This window comes from Hyperolius riggenbachi, chromosome 1 (genome assembly GCF_040937935.1).
Source record: "Hyperolius riggenbachi isolate aHypRig1 chromosome 1, aHypRig1.pri, whole genome shotgun sequence".
In the NCBI taxonomy this organism is placed as follows: Eukaryota; Metazoa; Chordata; class Amphibia; order Anura; family Hyperoliidae; genus Hyperolius; species Hyperolius riggenbachi.
The window spans coordinates 594,426,931-594,445,593 of record NC_090646.1 but is presented as its reverse complement, the minus strand read 5'-3'; the positions used below and the strand labels follow the sequence as shown (position 1 = coordinate 594,445,593).

General features: G+C 51.1%; 1 protein-coding gene across 2 annotated transcripts in view; it reads left to right on the top strand.

Annotated features, from left to right (window-relative positions):
• LOC137558535 (granzyme A-like) overlaps positions 1-18,663 on the top strand; it is a 46,964-nt gene that overhangs the window by 7,970 nt on the left and 20,331 nt on the right. The window lies entirely within an intron of this gene.

Sequence of the window (18,663 nt, the reverse complement as noted above, 5' to 3'; positions counted from 1 at the left end):
TGGGTGCCAGCATGGGTGAGGGTGACAGGTGTGAGAGAGGCAGGGAGGGCAGCGGGAGCTAGCGCTAATGCGTCTGCCTAGACGCACTCTCAGCTATACCTATAGCTGAGAGCAAAAAGCATCTTTAAACTTTGGCTCCAAGGCTCCCCATTGGTTCCTTATCGACCAATGGGGATCCTCCTGATCCCCATTGGTCTGTTAAGGAACCAATGGAGACCATTGGAGCTAAAATTTAAAGATGCTTTTTGCTCTAAGCTATACTTAGTATAGCTGAGAGCAGTGCGGCGGAGGCGGCGTGTGTGGCGTCGGGGCGGCGGAGATCTTCAATTAACATGTAACAGAAGGTCGCAAGATAGAGGATACTGTCGTGGGACCTGATTGGCGTGGGATTTTTTTCTTAAAGGTACAGGTAAGTATTTCTGAAGATCGCAAGACAGAGGATACTGTCGTCTTGGGACATAACAGATTATAGCACGGGACCTTTTCCGAGGATAATGGCGTGGGACTTTTTTCTTAAAGGTACAGGTAAGTATTTCTGAAGATCGCAAGATGGAGGATACTGTCGTGGGACCTAATTGGCTTGGGATTTTTTTCTTAAAGGTACAGGTAAGTATTTCTGGTTAATTTAGAACATTAAAGGACTTTTCTCGTTGTTGCGTTTTTATTTCATTTAACCCTTTATGGAAATGGGTAAGGGGTGCACCCCTATACTCATTTCTCCTGGGAGGGGGGCAGGCATCTGGGTTCCCCTTCTTAAAGGGGACTCCCAGATGCCACCATGAACCCACCCCCAGGGAGTCGTCGCCCCCACCTCCTCCTGGGGCACTGGAGGTGGGGAAGAGCCCCTTGTCCATGGATTGGACAAGGGCTCCGGGGGGGAGGGGAAGGCTTGTCCCGCCCCTCCCCCCCGAAGCCCCCCCATACCATGGACCATGCGGGCTGGTATAGCTCAGGGTGCGAAGCCCCAGTCGGCCGGGGCTCTGCATTCTGGCTATCCCAGCCTGCATGGGGGACAAGGGGTTACAGAGGCTCGGGAGGGGGGACCCCACATCATTTTTTTCAAAAAAATTCCCACACTCTGAACATAACCCAAAAATTTAAATTTAAAAAAAAAATAAATAACATTTTTAAATTTTTTAAAAAAAATATTGTTTCCCAGTATCTTTTTAACATATCCTGCAAATTTGGTGTTGCTAGGATTTAAGGGGACTTTGCTATTAACTGCTAAAGTCGGCGGGAATTGTTTGCGCCGCGGAAATGTCAGTACGCGATTTAAATAGATACATTTTCCTCTTTGAAGATTTAAAATCGATTTTCTCAAAAACTATAAGGTCTTTTTGAACAATTTTTTTTCTTCGTGTTCCCACTATTCTTCTTAACATTCCCTACACATTTGGTGTTTCTGGCATTTAAAGGGGCTTTGCTATTAACCGCTAAAGTCGGCGGGCGTTTAATTTTCCCACGGTCAAAAGAAGAATATTCAAAATCGATTTTCTCAAAAACTATAAGGTCTTTTTGAAAAAAAATTTTTCCTCTTGTTCACAATTTTCTTCTTAACATTCCCTGCAAATTTGGTGTTTTTAGCTTTTAAGGGGGCTTTGCTATTAAACATTAAAGCCGGCGGGCAGATATTTTCCAAACGGCAGCAAAGCAGGGGTTAAAACGATAAATATCGTTCAGGCAGGACAAAAAAAAAAGTTTTAAAACAATAAATTTCGTTTTTAAAGGTCTGCACTATTTTAACCTTTAAAACGATAAATATCGTTTTAAACATATATCGGGCAGAAGGGGGCGCCATTATTCACTAGACGCGCAGAATTCATTCAGCTGTCATTCCTAATTGTGTTTGAAGCAGAAAGAAATAAGAAAAGGGGATACATGGCAGTGACTGCAAGCCATATAACTAGATATTAAGGTGTTGCGGAGGTTGTGGGCCCTGTGGCGCCTCTCAGTCTAATAGCAATCAGTGTGTGATGGCTAGGGTGGCAGGGATGGAGGGGCGCACTTTGGTGTCTCAGCCTTGGGTGCTGGAGGACCTTGTCCCGGCTCTGGTGGGCCGTAGGGAATTGTTTACATCCTCAGTATGGATGTTTTTTCCATGGGTCCACCCTGGATGAAAGGTACGCAGTGTGTAACTCCTGCAAAAAAACCTTGAGCCGTGGGTGCAACATGTCCAAGATGGGTACCCCATCCCTCCAGGCCCACCTGAAGAGCCAACACTGTCATGATTATGCAAAGTTCAATAGGCTGAAGGACTAGGAAGAGGGTGTTCAGAGCAGGAGACCCACCGCAGCAGCATCATCTTTCCCTCAGGGTTGTGAAGCCACCGCAGCAGCACGCAAATGCACTTCTCCCTCCAGTGCACCCTCGGCAGCTCATGACACAGACATTGAGGCTGGTAAGGCAAGCCAGTCCTCATAGGCCTTCACTGCTCCCTCCTCAGCTTCCCCTGCAGGACATTGGCGGCAGACCCTGCTGAGCGACAGCTTTCACGGTTTGACCAAGCCTCCGCCTCCTGGTCACAGGTGCATCTGTAAGCCCAATGGCTTGCTGGCCCAGGCCATGTATTCCCAGTTGCGTCTTTACTCCCTGGTGCAGGAGGGGAGCGATATGTGCAAGCTGCTCCAGTTTGGCATCCGAGAGTGGCAAATCCCCAGCCACCCACCACAACTTTGTAAGAACTGCCATCCCAGCACTGCACAAATTTGTGGTGGCAAACATGGCCTGTTCGCTTGACTACGCTGTGGGAGAGTGGGTCCATATCACCATGGACTCATGGAGCAGCCAATTTGGGACAGGCCTCTACCTGTTCTTCACTGAGCACTGGGTGACAATGGTGGAAGAGGGGAATGAGAAGAATGCAGCAGCAGGCCACTTGGTGGTGCCACCACGCAGGATCAGGGGGGATGCAGTAGGCTCCTCTGATCCCATTCTCTCCACAACCCGCAAGCAAGCCCACCTCAGCAGCAGCAGCGCAAAGACTCGCCACTGTCAAGCGCTGCTGAAATTTGTCAGCCTAGGGAAGGATAAGCTTATGGCCGCCTACATGTTTGCCATCCTCAGGGTGCAGGAGCAGAGGTGGCTGACCCCTAGAGGCCTGAAAGTGGGTTATGTGAAGTCCGATAATGGGGCCAATCTGGTGGCCGCACTGCAGCAGGGACACCTCCAGCACATCCCCTGCTTGGCCCACATTTTTAATTTGGTAGTGCAGCGCTTGCTGCGCACCTACCGGGGGATGAACAACCTGCTGGAAGATGCCCAGAATGTGGTGCGCCATTTCTGCCACTCCGCCACTGCCTCTGTAACCCTGGCCAACCTGCAGCAGAGCAAGGACCTACCATCACACCACCTGATAATTGATGTCCCAACTCACTGGAACTCAACTCTGGCAATGTTGGAGCGACTGTGGCAGCACAGGATGGCTCTTAAGAGGTACATGTGTGATCAAGACAACCTGCAAGTCATCAGCACCACATCTCAGTGGACACAGATGCAGCAACTGTGTCTGGTGTTGACTCCCTTCCTGCAGGGAACCAACATGGTGAGCTGTGAGCGGGCATCAGTTTGTGAGTGGGTGCCCCTGGTTTGCCTGCTGGATAGGGCAATGTGTGATCTGATGGAAGAGGGGAAGGTAGCCCTGAGCCAGCTGGATCAGGAGCAGGCAGAACAATGCACCTCACAGGAGGAGTAGGAGGAGGACTTACAGATAGTGGAGGATGAGGAGTTGGAGGTCCCTAACCTGAATGCTAAGGGGAAGCAGCAGAGCGCCGCTGCCATTGTACGGGGTTGGCGGTTTGAGGAGGAGGAGGACACGGCACAGGAAGAGGACAGGCATGTCCTATCGGACGATGACGAAGAGGTGCCTGCCAATGACAGCCTCTTCCTCATGTCTGTGCACATGTTGCGCTGCCTTCGCAAGGACCCCCGGGTGATCCAGATGCGTGAAAGCTGCTGCGGCATTTCCCTAAATCCCTACTAAAATCTGTGTTCCCACTGCCAGGGTCCATGGATGCATATCATTTTTGGGCAGCATTATCATGCTTTGGTACAACCAGTGAGGTGCCATAGTTTTTTGTGCTGCCGTGCTGACTGCTTAGTCCTCCTGCTTCCACTGATTTTCACCGCCAGGGTACACAGATGCATATAATTTTTGGGCAGCATTATCATGCTGTGGTACCACCAGTGGGGTGCCAGTCTTTTGTGCTGCTGCGCTGACTGCTTAGTCCTCCTCCTGCGTCTGCTGAGTTTCACCGCCAAGGTCCATGGATGCATATAATTTTGGGGCAGCATTATCATGCTGTGGTACCACGAGTGAGGTACCATAGCTTTTTGGGCTGCCGCACTGACTGCCTAGTCCTCCTACTGCTGCTGCTGATGTTGATGCCGATGTTCTATTTCACTACTAAAGTCTGCGTTCCCACCACCACGGACTACTCTGCTGCCATGTCACTGCTATCGCTGCAAGTAAAAAAAAAATACAAAAACCTCACTGGGTGTTTTTGTGGCATTGGCCACTCATCCTCCTCCAGTGGTACCACCACCGCCAGGTGGGACTCATCATCTCCTGACTGCATGGTTGTAGTTTGCTAAGGACTCTGTGATTGCTTAAAGTGTATTTCCCTGTTTAAAATCAATTATTACCAATTAATAGCAGCATTTAAAGTTAATTTAACTTTGAAATCCATTTTCTCAAAAACTAAAAGTTGTTTTCTGATTTTTTTTAAGTTGTAGCCCCTTATCACCTTTATAATCCATGCAATTTTGGGGATTGTAGCATATGAGGCCTTTGCTATTAACGTTAAAGGGAAATCCAGATGACGGCAAGTGATTCCGGATTTTAGAGGCAATCACGGCTAAAATTCGAGTCGAATCCGGAAGTCCATTTCAAGTCCAGATCAAAATCACGCCGATTTTGATTCAGCCACAGCCAAATTCAGTCAAATCCGTAATTGGGGGTATCTGAGCATCACTACAACTCATTCAGAGTGTACACAGTGCTGTGATCGCTTGCCGGGAGGTAATTAGCAGTGCAGAAAACTGCTTGAATAATGGCTTAGGTCTGTTAAAGATTAGAGTTGGGCCGAACGGTTCGCCTGCGAACGGTTCCATGAGAACTTCAATGGTTCGCGTTCGCGTCCCGCAGGCGAACCTTTGCGGAAGTTCGGTTCGCCCCATAATGCACATGGAGGGTCAACTTTGACCCTCTACATCACAGTCAGCAGGCCCAGTGTAGCCAATTAGGCTACACTAGCCCCTGGAGCCCCACCCCCCCTTATATAAGGCAGGCAGCGGCGGCCATTACGGTCACTCGTGTGCTGCCTGCGTTAGTGAGAGTAGGGCGAGCTGCTGCAGACTGTCTCTCAGGGAAAGATTAGTTAGGCTTAACTTGTTCCTGTCTGGCTGCATACCTGTTCTGTGAACCCACCACTGCATACCTGTGCTGTGAACCCACCACTGCATACCTGTGCTGTGAACCCACCACTGCATACCTGTGCTGTGAACCCACCACTGCATACCTGTGCTGTGAACCCACCACTGCATACCTGTTCAGTGAACCCACCACTGCATACCTGTGCTGTGAACCCACCACTGCATACCTGTTCAGTGAACCTGCCACTGCATACCTGTTCTGTTCAGTGGACCCGCCACTGTATACCTGTTCATTGAACCCACCACTGCATACCTGTGCTGTGAACCCACCACTGCATACCTGTTCTGTGAACCCACCACTGCATACCTGTGCTGTGAACCCACCACTGCATACCTGTTCAGTGAACCTGCCACTGCATACCTGTTCTGTTCAGTGGACCCGCCACTGTATACCTGTTCATTGAACCCACCACTGCATACTTGTGCTGTGAACCCACCACTGCATACCTGTTCTGTGAACCCACCACTGCATACCTGTGCTGTGAACCCACCACTGCATACCTGTTCAGTAAACCTGCCACTGCATACCTGTTCTGTTCAGTGGACCCGCCACTGTATACCTGTTCATTGAACCCACCACTGCATACCTGTGCTGTGAACCCACCACTGCATACCTGTTCTGTGAACCCACCACTGCATACCTGTTCAGTGAACCCGCCACTGCATACCTGTTCTGTTCAGTGGACCCGCCACTGTATACCTGTTCAGTGAACCCACCACTGCATACCTGTGCTGTGAACCCACCACTGCATACCTGTTCTGTGAACCCACCACTGCATACCTGTTCAGTGAACCCACCACTGCATACCTGTTGTGTTCAGTGAACCCGCCACTGCATACCTGTTCTGTTCAGTGGACCCGCCACTGTATACCTGTTTAGTGACCCTGCCACTGCATACCTGTTGTGTTCAGTGAACCTGCCACTGCATACCTGTTCTGTGAACCCGCCACTGTATACCTGTTCTGTTTAGTGAACCCGCCACTGTATACCTTTTCAGTGAACCCGCCACTCCATATCTGTTGTGTTCAGTGAACCTGCCACTGCATACCTGTTCTGTGAACCCGCCACTGTATACCTGTTCTGTTTAGTGAACCCGCCACTGCATACCTGTTCTGTTCAGTGGACCCGCCACTGCATACCTGTTCTGTTCAGTGGACCCGCCACTGTATACCTGTTTAGTGACCCCGCCACTGCATACCTGTTGTGTTCAGTGAACCTGCCACTGCATACCTGTTCTGTGAACCCGCCACTGTATACCTGTTCTGTTTAGTGAACCCGCCACTGTATACCTGTTCAGTGAACCCGCCACTGCATACCTGTTGTGTTCAGTGAACCTGCCACTGCATACCTGTTCTGTGAACCCGCCACTGTATACCTGTTCTGTTTAGTGAACCCGCCACTGCATACCTGTTCTGTTCAGTGGACCCGCCACTGTATACCTGTTTAGTGACCCCGCCACTGCATACCTGTTGTGTTCAGTGAACCTGCAACTGCATACCTGTTCTGTGAACCCGCCACTGTATACCTGTTCTGTTTAGTGAACCCGCCACTGTATACCTGTTCAGTGAACCCGCCACTGCATACCTGTTGTGTTCAGTGAACCTGCCATTGCATACCTGTTCTGTGAACCCGCCACTGTATACCTGTTCTGTTTAGTGAACCCGCCACTGTATACCTGTTCAGTGAACCCGCCACTGCATACCTGTTGTGTTCAGTGAACCTGCCACTGCATACCTGTTCTGTGAACCCGCCACTGTATACCTGTTCTGTTTAGTGAACCCGCCACTGCATACCTGTTCTGTTCAGTGGACCCGCCACTGTATACCTGTTTAGTGACCCCGCCACTGCATACCTGTTGTGTTCAGTGAACCTGCAACTGCATACCTGTTCTGTGAACCCGCCACTGTATACCTGTTCTGTTTAGTGAACCCGCCACTGTATACCTGTTCAGTGAACCCGCCACTGCATACCTGTTGTGTTCAGTGAACCTGCCATTGCATACCTGTTCTGTGAACCCGCCACTGTATACCTGTTCTGTTTAGTGAACCCGCCACTGCATACCTGTTCTGTTCAGTGGACCCGCCACTGCATACCTGTTCTGTTCAGTGGACCCGCCACTGTATACCTGTTCAGTGAACCCGCCACTGCATACCTGTTGTGTTCAGTGAACCTGCCACTGCATACCTGTTCTGTGAACCCACCACTGTATACCTGTTCTGTTTAGTGAACCCACCACTGCATACCTGTTCTGTGAACGCACCACTGCATACCTGTGCTGTGCACCAACCACTGCATACCTGTTCAGTAAACCTGCCACTGCATACCTGTTCTGTTCAGTGGACCCGCCACTGTATACCTGTTCATTGAACCCACCACTGCATACCTGTGCTGTGAACCCACCACTGCATACCTGTTCTGTGAACCCACCACTGCATACCTGTTCAGTGAACCCGCCACTGCATACCTGTTCTGTTCAGTGGACCCGCCACTGTATACCTGTTCAGTGAACCCACCACTGCATACCTGTGCTGTGAACCCACCACTGCATACCTGTTCTGTGAACCCACCACTGCATACCTGTTCAGTGAACCCACCACTGCATACCTGTTGTGTTCAGTGAACCCGCCACTGCATACCTGTTCTGTTCAGTGGACCCGCCACTGTATACCTGTTTAGTGACCCTGCCACTGCATACCTGTTGTGTTCAGTGAACCTGCCACTGCATACCTGTTCTGTGAACCCGCCACTGTATACCTGTTCTGTTTAGTGAACCCGCCACTGTATACCTGTTCAGTGAACCCGCCACTCCATACCTGTTGTGTTCAGTGAACCTGCCACTGCATACCTGTTCTGTGAACCCGCCACTGTATACCTGTTCTGTTTAGTGAACCCGCCACTGCATACCTGTTCTGTTCAGTGGACCCGCCACTGCATACCTGTTCTGTTCAGTGGACCCGCCACTGTATACCTGTTTAGTGACCCCGCCACTGCATACCTGTTGTGTTCAGTGAACCTGCCACTGCATACCTGTTCTGTGAACCCGCCACTGTATACCTGTTCTGTTTAGTGAACCCGCCACTGTATACCTGTTCAGTGAACCCGCCACTGCATACCTGTTGTGTTCAGTGAACCTGCCACTGCATACCTGTTCTGTGAACCCGCCACTGTATACCTGTTCTGTTTAGTGAACCCGCCACTGCATACCTGTTCTGTTCAGTGAACCCGCCACTGCATACCTGTTCTGTTCAGTGGACCCGCCACTGTATACCTGTTTAGTGACCCCGCCACTGCATACCTGTTGTGTTCAGTGAACCTGCAACTGCATACCTGTTCTGTGAACCCGCCACTGTATACCTGTTCTGTTTAGTGAACCCGCCACTGTATACCTGTTCAGTGAACCCGCCACTGCATACCTGTTGTGTTCAGTGAACCTGCCACTGCATACCTGTTCTGTGAACCCGCCACTGTATACCTGTTCTGTTTAGTGAACCCGCCACTGCATACCTGTTCTGTTCAGTGGACCCGCCATTGCATACCTGTTCTGTTCAGTGGACCCGCCACTGTATACCTGTTCAGTGAACCCGCCACTGCATACCTGTTCTGTTCAGTGGACCCACCACTGTATACCTGTTCAGTGAACCCGCCACTGCATACCTGTTGTGTTCAGTGAACCTGCCACTGCATACCTGTTCTGTGAACCCACCACTGTATACCTGTTCTGTTTAGTGAACCCGCCACTGTATACCTGTTCTGTTTAGTGAACCCGCCACTGCATACCTGTTCTGTTCAGTGGACCCGCCACTGTATACCTGTTCAGTGAACCCACCACTGCATACCTGTTGTGTTCAGTGAACCTGCCACTGCATACCTGTTCTGTGAACCCGCCACTGTATACCTGTTCTGTTTAGTGAACCCGCCACTGCATACCTGTTCTGTTCAGTGGACCCGCCACTGTATACCTGTTCAGTGAACCCGCCACTGCATACCTGTTGTGTTCAGTGAACCTGCCACTGCATACCTGTTGTGTTCAGTGAACCTGCCACTGCATACCTGTTGTGTTCAGTGAACCTGCCACTGCATACCTGTTCTGTGAACCCGCCACTGTATACCTGTTCTGTTCAGTGAACCCACCGCATCAGTGCGCATACCTGTGCAGTTAAGTGAACCCACCTACCTACGTGAGTGCACGCAGTGTGATATACCACTCCGTGCATACCCGATATGGACAAAACAGGTAGAGGAAGAGGTAGTGCCAGAGCCAGAGGAAGGCCACCCGGCAGGTCTGCGCGAGGTCGTGTAAATGTAATTTCGTGTGGACCTGGCCCACAGTACAGTGCTCGGAAGAAGGCACGTCCCATCACCTCCCAAGATTGTCAGGACGTGGTTGAGTATTTAGCGACACAGAACACCTCATCTTGCTCAGCCACCAGCGCTACTACTAGCACCACTTCCGCTGCATTTGACACTTCGCAAGAATTATTTAGTGGTGAAATCACTGATGCACAGCCATTGTTTTTACAGCCAGATGAATTTTCACCAGCTCATATGTCTGAGTTACGCGGCAACACTATGGATGTAACGTGTCAGGAGGATGAAGGACCTACTGATGGTGCAAGTTTGGATTTGTCTGAGGCAAGCGAAGCTGGGCAGGATGAGTACGATGATGACGGTAATAGGGATCCTCTGTATGTTCCCAATAGAGGAGATGAAGAGGGGGACAGTTCAGAGGGGGAGTCAGAGAGTAGTAGGAGGAGAGAAGTTGCTAAAAGAAGCTGGGGCAGCTCTTCGTCAGAAACAGCTGGTGGCAGAGTCCGGCACCATGTATCGCCACCTATGTACAGCCAGCCAACTTGCCCTTCAGCATCAGCTGCTGAGGTCCCCATAGTGCCCACATCCCAGGGTGGCTCAGCGGTGTGGAAATTTTTTAATGTGTGTGCCTCAGATCGGACCAAAGCCATCTGTTCGCTCTGCCAACAAAAATTGAGCCGTGGAAAGGCCAACACTCACGTAGGGACAAGTGCCTTACGAAGGCACCTGGAGAAAAGGCACAAACAGCAATGGGATGGCCACCTGAGCAAAAGCAGCAGCAGCACACAAAAGCAAAGCCACCCTCCTTCTCCTCTTCCTCCTCCATCAGGTGCATTATCTGCTTCTGCCGCTTTCTCCCTTCCACCTTCACAGGCACCCTCCTCCACTCCGCCTCTGCCCTTGAGCGGTTCCTGCTCCTCTGCCCACAGCAGCAGTCAGGTGTCCGTAAAGGAAATGTTTGAGCGGAAGAAGCCAATTTCGGCCAGTCACCCCCTTGCCCGGCGTCTGACAGCTGGCGTGGCGGAACTGTTAGCTCGGCAGCTGTTACCATACCGGCTGGTGGACTCTGAGGCCTTCCGTAAATTTGTGGCCATCGGAACACCGCAGTGGAAGATGCCAGGCCGCACTTATTTTTCGAGAAAGGCCATACCCCAACTGCACCGTGAAGTTGAGAGGCAAGTGGTGTCATCTCTTGCGAAGAGCGTTGGGTCAAGGGTACACCTGACCACGGATGCCTGGTCTGCCAAGCACGGGCAGGGCCGCTACATTACCTACACAGCCCATTGGGTGAACCTGGTGGTGAACGATGGCAAGCAGGGCGCAGCGGACCAAATTGTGACACCTCCACGGCTTGCAGGCAGGCCTCCTGCCACCTCCTCTCCTCCTGCTACATGCTCTTCGCTGTCCTCCTCCTCCTTGGCTGAGTGGCAGTTCTCCTCTCCAGCTACACAGCCCCAGCTCCGCAGGGCCTATGCTGCATGCCAGGTAAGACGGTGTCACGCCATCTTAGACATGTCTTGTCTCAAAGCGGAGAGTCACACTGGAGCAGCTCTCCTGGCTGCTCTTAAGAAACAGGTGGATGAGTGGCTGACCCCGCACCACCTGGAGATAGGCAACGTGGTGTGCGACAACGGCAGCAATCTGCTTGCCGCTTTGCATATGGGGAAGCTGACACACATACCCTGCATGGCACATGTCATGAATCTAGTGGTTCAAAGATTTGTGGCAAAGTACCCTGGCTTAGCGAATGTCCTGAAGCAGGCCAGGAAGTTCTGTGGGCATTTGAGGCGGTCTTACACAGCCATGGCACGCTTTGCGGAAATTCAGCGCAAAAACAACATGCCGGTGAGACGCCTCATTTGCGATAGCCCGACTCGCTGGAACTCGACCCTGCTCATGTTCTCCCGCCTGCTAGAACAGAAGAAAGCCGTGACCCACTACCTCTACAACTACAGTAGAATGAAACAGTCTGGGAAGATGGGGATGTTCTGGCCCGACAACTGGACACTGATGGAAAATGCATGCAGGCTCATGCGGCCGTTTGAGGAGGTGACCAACCTGGTGAGCCGCAGTGAGGGCACCATCAGCGACTTAATTCCCTACGCTTACTTCTTGGAGCGTGCTGTGCGTAGAGTGGCGGATGAAGCTGTGAATGAGCGTGACCAGGAACCGTTACGGCAGGAACAGGCATGGGACCAATTTTCATCAGACCCAGCTGTTTCCTCAACACCTGCGGCAGCACAGAGGGGGGAGGAGGAGGAAGAAGAGAAGTCGTGTGCAGAAGACGAGTCAGACTCAGAGGATGATGAGCAAGGTGTTTCTTTGGGGGAGGAGGAGGAGGAGGAGGGGACAGCGGCAGGAGAACAACCTCAGCAGGCATCGCAAGGGGCTTGTGCTGCTCAACCTTCCCGTGGTATTGTTCGCGGCTGGGGGGAGGAGGTTGACTTACCTGACGTCACTGAGGAAGAGCAAGAGGAGATGGAGGGTACTGGATCCGACTTTGTGCAGATGTCGTCTTTTATGCTGTCCTGCCTGTTGAGGGACCCCCGTATAAAAAACCTCAAGGGGAATGACCTGTACTGGGTGGCCACACTACTAGACCCTCAGTACAGGCACAAAGTGGCGGACCTGTTACCAACTCACCGGAAGGTGGAAAGGATGCAGCACATGCAGAACCAGCTGTCAACTATGCTTTACAATGCCTTTAAGGGTGATGTGACGGCACAACGCCAGCAAGGTACCACTGCCACTAATCCTCCTCCCGTGTCCACACAGTCAAAGACAGGACGCTCCAGCGATCTCATGGTGATGTCGGACATGCGGACGTTCTTTAGTCCAACGCCTCGCTGTAGCCCTTCCGGATCCACCCTCCACCAACGCCTGGAACGGCAGGTAGCCGACTACCTGGCCTTAAGTGTGGATGTAGACACTGCTGTGAACAGCGATGAGGAACCCTTGAACTACTGGGTGCGCAGGCTTGACCTGTGGCCAGAGCTGTCCCAATTTGCCATCCAACTTCTCTCCTGCCCTGCCGCAAGCGTCCTGTCAGAAAGGACCTTCAGCACAGCTGGAGGCATTGTCACAGAGAAGAGAAGTCGCCTAAGTCACAAAAGTGTTAAGTACCTCACCTTTATCAAAATGAATGAGGCATGGATCCCGGAGGGCTGCTGCCCGCCCCAAGACTAAGTCAGTCCCCGCACACACAGCATCTCTGCCTGCACGCCGTGTGACTGGCTGCCTGGCCTGCCCCAAGAAGACTAAGTCGCTCCCAGTCCCTCCACACAGCATGTCTGCCTGCAGGCCGCTTGACTACCTTCTCCGCCACCACCAACAGGGTCCGGGACTCCAGGCGGATTGCTGAATTTTTTAGGCCGCTGCTAGCAGCGGCCGCTGTAATAATTTTTCTGGTGCGTGTACATGACTGCCTAATTTTTCTGGCTGCACTGCGGGCAGCTGCAACAACAAAAGAAAAGGCATGTACATGCGCCCATTCCCCTTCGTGATCATTACCTTGCCGTGGTGAAGGGGCTTGCGTATCACAATGAAGCAATGACCGGCGCCTAGATGAGTGTCTCGGGGGGCACACCCACGATAATAAGGTCGTTGCCTCATTGTGGTCAGACCAAATTTGATCAGCTGGACAGTCACTGTTCTGTCATTCAGCTACATCAGCCAGGCGACCATATGGGCTGTAAAGCCACCAAAACCTGCACTCTCGCCATGGTGCGCACCAGTCCAGCACGGCCGTCACTACACAAACAGCTGTTTGCGGTGTGTTACACGGTGAGTTTGGTGTGTCAATGTGAAGCAGTACCTTAATTACACTTCCTGATTGATGTATACACATGCAAGATGTTTGAAAGCACTTTAGGCCTGTCATTTAGCATTCAATGTGATTTCTGCCCTTAAAACGCTGCTTTGCGTCAAATCCAGATTTTTCCCCGGGACTTTTGGCATGTATCCCACTCCGCCATGCCCCCCTCCAGGTGTTAGACCCCTTGAAACATCTTTTCCATCACTTTTGTGGCCAGCATAATTATTTTTTTTTTTCAAAGTTCGCATCCCCATTGAAGTCTATTGCGGTTCGCGAACTTTAACGCGAACCGAACCTTCCGCGGAAGTTCGCGGACCAGGTTCGCGAACCTAAAATCGGAGGTTCGGCCCAACTCTATTAAAGATTAGGCCAGGCAGCGGAGCTCTCTTCGACATGTCTTGTTATGGCACCATTTTGGTCACGCCCCCAATGTTTTTCCTTTTTTAGTATAATACCAGTTTTATTCCAATATTATTGTTTGTTGATTTTTTAATAAGATGTTTAAATAAAATAAATAAAATAATTAAGGTTTCAGTCATGAATGACTTATGATTCAGTGGTATTAATACCCTACGAATAGCTGGTCCGCAGTAAACTCCCATTGACTGACCTATTGTAGTGGCTGAATGGAGTAATTGTTAAGGGCTCTGCGTCTGACACAGGGGACCTGGGTTCGATTCTCAGCTCTGCCTGTTCAGTAAGCCAGCACCTATTTAGTAGGAGACCTTAGGCAAGTCTCTCTAACACTGCTACTGCCTATAAAGCGTTCCCTAGTGGCTGCAGCCCTGGTGCTTTGAGTCTGCCAGGAGAAAAGTATGATATAAGTGTTCTGTGTTTGTTTGTATTTGCCTATAACTATTTAATTGGAGGAAAATAAATTTATGTTAAAAAGTATACACATTAAAATTTAGGTGTGAGTGTGACCCTATTAGGTCTAACAAATGAAACACCAAAATTGTCAGAAATCTTAAAGGACTTACGAGGCGAACACACAAAAAAAAGTTAATTACCTCATGGCCATTGCAGACTATATCTGTACCTCCCTTGTAACTGTCTGGCGCTCTATTATCATAATCCAAGCTGTAGTGCAGGCCCCGTTTAAAATCGCCGCTTTAAAAATCCTGCGTCTGCGCAGTTCTCTTAGCTGCTAGTATAGCTGCACAGGTTCTCTCTCCTGTCCCCTGCCCATCTTTGATCCCTTCGCTCAGCTGAGCTCTACGTCATGTGGGCATGCCCGCACGACCGCCCACATGACTGATTGAGGTACAGCCACGCCCCCTCAGCAGAGACAAGCACTACAGCTTGGATTATGATAACAGAGGACCAGACAGTGACAAGGGAGAAGCTGATAGTCTGCAAGGAGGACTGCAATGGTCATAAGGTAATTAACCTGCCTAGTGTTCTGGACGAGCTGAGGTCGTCCAAAGAAAACTTGCTAGAAATGTTCTGGACGAGCTCAGCTCGTCCTGCACTTTCCCCTCTCACGCTGTGATCAGCAGCGCTGCAGCAGCCTCTAGCAGGCTCTGCATGCTTCTCCCTAGGGAATCCCTAGGGAGAGAATGTGCTAGGGCGGGCTGGGGAATCCCCCTCTGCGGGCTCTCTCCAGCGCAACACTTCTTCCTCCATCGCAAAGTCCCGTCTCTTTACAGTTACATTACAAGACTTGGTGACGTCACCAAGTCTCGTAATGTAACTGTAAAGAGACGGGACTTTGCAATGGAGGAAGAAGTGTTGCGCTGGAGAGGGCCCCGGTATGAGTAGTTCTATTTGCTCAAAGGGCTTAGACAGGGAAGGGGGGGAAGCGAGGATGGGGGGGAGGGGTAGAGGCCCCCGGCATGCCGCACAGAAGGGGGACATCCAAAAATACTGCTGCACAGAAGGGGGATCCCCCCACCCGCAGAGGGGGATCCCCCATCCAAAAATACTGCCGCACAGAAGGGGGATCCCTCCACCAGCAGAGGGGGATCCCCCATCCAAAAATACCGCCGCACAGAAGGGGGATCCCCCCGCCCGCAGAAGGGGATCCCCATCCTAAAATACCGCCGCACAGAAAGGGGATCCCCCTCCCAGCCCAAAAGCGAGGATCGAGGGGGGGGGGATCGGGAGGGTGGCGACACCTGGCACCCTATACTCCTGGCTACACCTGGCACCCTATATACCTGGCTACACCTGGCACCCTATACTCCTGGCTACACCTGGCACCCTATATACCTGGCTCCCCTATATACCTGGCTACACCTGGCTACACTCCTGGCTACCCTGACATCTGACTACCTATACATCTGGCTACACGTGGATCCCTATACACCTGGCTTCACATCTGGGTCTTATACTCACCATTGGCGTGCTGATCCCTCGTCGCGTACGTCTGATAGCTTCCCCAGCGCCATCTTCCATGTCCGTGTACGGATTTTGCTTCTCCCTCAGCGATGACATGTCCCCCGCCGATCGGCGTTGATGACACCAGGGTCACACAGCGTCATCAACATCTCACTGCAAACACTTTTTTTTTGTTGTTGTTGAATTCAATACAATAACCTGTATTGAATTCAATATTTTAAAAAAATTGATTGCAAAAAAAAAAGGTTGAAAATTATTGGAAATTAATTGAACCACTTTTTTGCACGGAAATCCTGGGGAATCAGAACGCCAGGGAGGTTAACCTTTTTTTGAGTGTTTGCCTCGTAAGTCCTTTAACTGCTTGAGGTTGAGGACTGTGTCACGCCGATGGATGTGACTATGAAGGCAGCCCCAGGACTGTCTAATGCTGATCGGCTTAAAGTCCTGGGGCTGGCTTTTGCAGGAGATCGCATGCGCCACTGTGCGTGTATCTCCGCTTGGTAGGCGGAGCGGTCTTCCAGCGGCAATCACCGCTCGGAGATTGTTAGATGACGAAACCACGGTCTAATTAGCATGTACAGCACTACGATCTACAGCAGCGCTGTACTGGGGACAGCCGTGTGACACAGCTGTCCCCCTGGGGGACACAGAAGCGAACCACTGTGATAGGCTGAAATAGACAGGGGGAGGGGAATAATAAAAAATAGGAAAATGTAATTAAAAAATATTTATTACATGTGGCTGCAATTGAGAAATCTGATGCAAAATTTTGCATCAGATTTCTCAATTGCAGCCACATGTAATAACAATTTAAACATTCAATTGATGTCACATAATCTATTTGTAATTTCGCGTAGTTTCATGTAGGTAGAAAAAACAAAGTTTTGTAAAAGTAAGGGCTCGTTTCCACTAGTGCGGCGTGCGTCTCATAGACGCACGCCGCACTGAGCGGGTGGGCGGGATCGCAGGCGAATCTCATGAGCCGTGCCATGCACGGCTATGGGATTCGCAGCCTCCGCGGCGAATCTGTGGGGTATTCCGGGCGAATCGCTCCCGCAAGCGATTCCGCCGCGGCCCCGTCATCCCCTATGGCAGAGTTTCCCTGTGCGAATCATGTGCGGGGAAACTCTGCAGAATCGGCGGCGAAATCGCCGTAGTGGAAACGGGCCCTAATACCTTTTAATTGCTAACTGATGGAGTTAAATTATGCAAACTGGGATCTAGTCCCCTTTTTCAGGAATATTTCCAGATGTTTTTGTGCCATTTCATGTAATCTTGTGTAATTACATGCTGAATTTAGGAGTTAATAGCAAAGCCATAATGCATGCCATTGTCACTAAAACTTGTGGGGACAAGTCAAAAAGTCAAAAAAAAAAAAAGAAAGAAAAACACAGGAAAATTGATTTTACAAAATGCAAAGGAAAAAAAAAACATTAATTTTTTTTTAGCAAAAAAAAAAATTTCCTTTTAATTTTTAAAATCTGTTTTCTAAAAAACTACAGGGTCTTTTGTCCAAGACAGGCTTGAATGGTGCAGGAAATTTGTAGGCACCATAATGTTAATTACGGCAGGCCCGTTTCTTGCCCCGTGCGGAGCGTGCGGCCGCCCGGGGCGCTGTTGGGAGAAGGGCGCTATAACGGAGGTGGGAGCCGGAGCCGCGGGGAGGGCAGCCCGACCTCTCCCTCCCTCTCCTCTCCCGGGCGCCCTCCGTGCTCCCCCCTCAGATGCAGAGTCCGTGAGCAGGCAGGGAAGCGCTGTTTACAGCTCACCTGCCTGGCTCCAAGCGCTGCTCTCTCGCCGCTGGTCTGTCTCCTCTCTCTGTATACGTACTGATACACGCTGCTTCCGGCTACAGGAAGCAGCGTGTATCAGTACGTATACAGAGAGAGGAGACAGACCAGCGGCGAGAGAGCAGCGCTTGGAGCCAGGCAGGTGAGCTGTAAACAGCGCTTCCCTGCCTGCTCACGGACTCTGCATCTGAGGGGGGAGCACGGAGGGCGCCCGGGAGAGGAGAGGGAGGGAGGGAGAGGTAGGGCTGCCCTCCCCGCGGCTCCCCCCTCCATTATTGGGGACAGCTACCTATCTAACCTATCCTGGGGGCACCTACCTAATCTAACCTACGATGGGGGGCAGCTGCCTAATCTAACCTACGCTGGGGGGCACCTACCTATCTAACCTACACTGGGGGGCACCTACCTAATCTAACCTACACTGGGGGGCACCTACCTAATCTAACCTACACTGGGGGGTTTCTACCTAATCTAACCTACACTGGGGGGCACCTACCTAATCTAACCTACACTGGGGGGCAGCTACCTATCTAACCTACACTGGGGGGCAGCTACCTATCTAACCTATACTGGGGGCAGCTACCTAATCTAACCTACGCTGGGGGGCAGCTACCTATCTCTAACCTATACTGCGGGCACCTACCTAATCTAACCTACACTGGGGGGCACCTACCTAATCTAACCTACACTGGGGGGCACCTACCTAATCTAACCTACACCGGGGGGCAGCTACCTAATCTAACCTATACTGGTTGGCAGCTACCTATCTAACCTATACTGGGGGGCACCTACCTAACCTATACTGAGGGGCACCTACCTAACCTATACTGGGGGGGCAGCTACCTAATCTAACCTATACTGGGGGGCACCTACCTATCTAACCTATACTGGGGGGGAGGGGCAGCTACCTAATCTAACCTATACTGGGGGGCATCTGTCTAATCTAGCCTATACTAGGGGGCAGCTACCTAATTTAACCT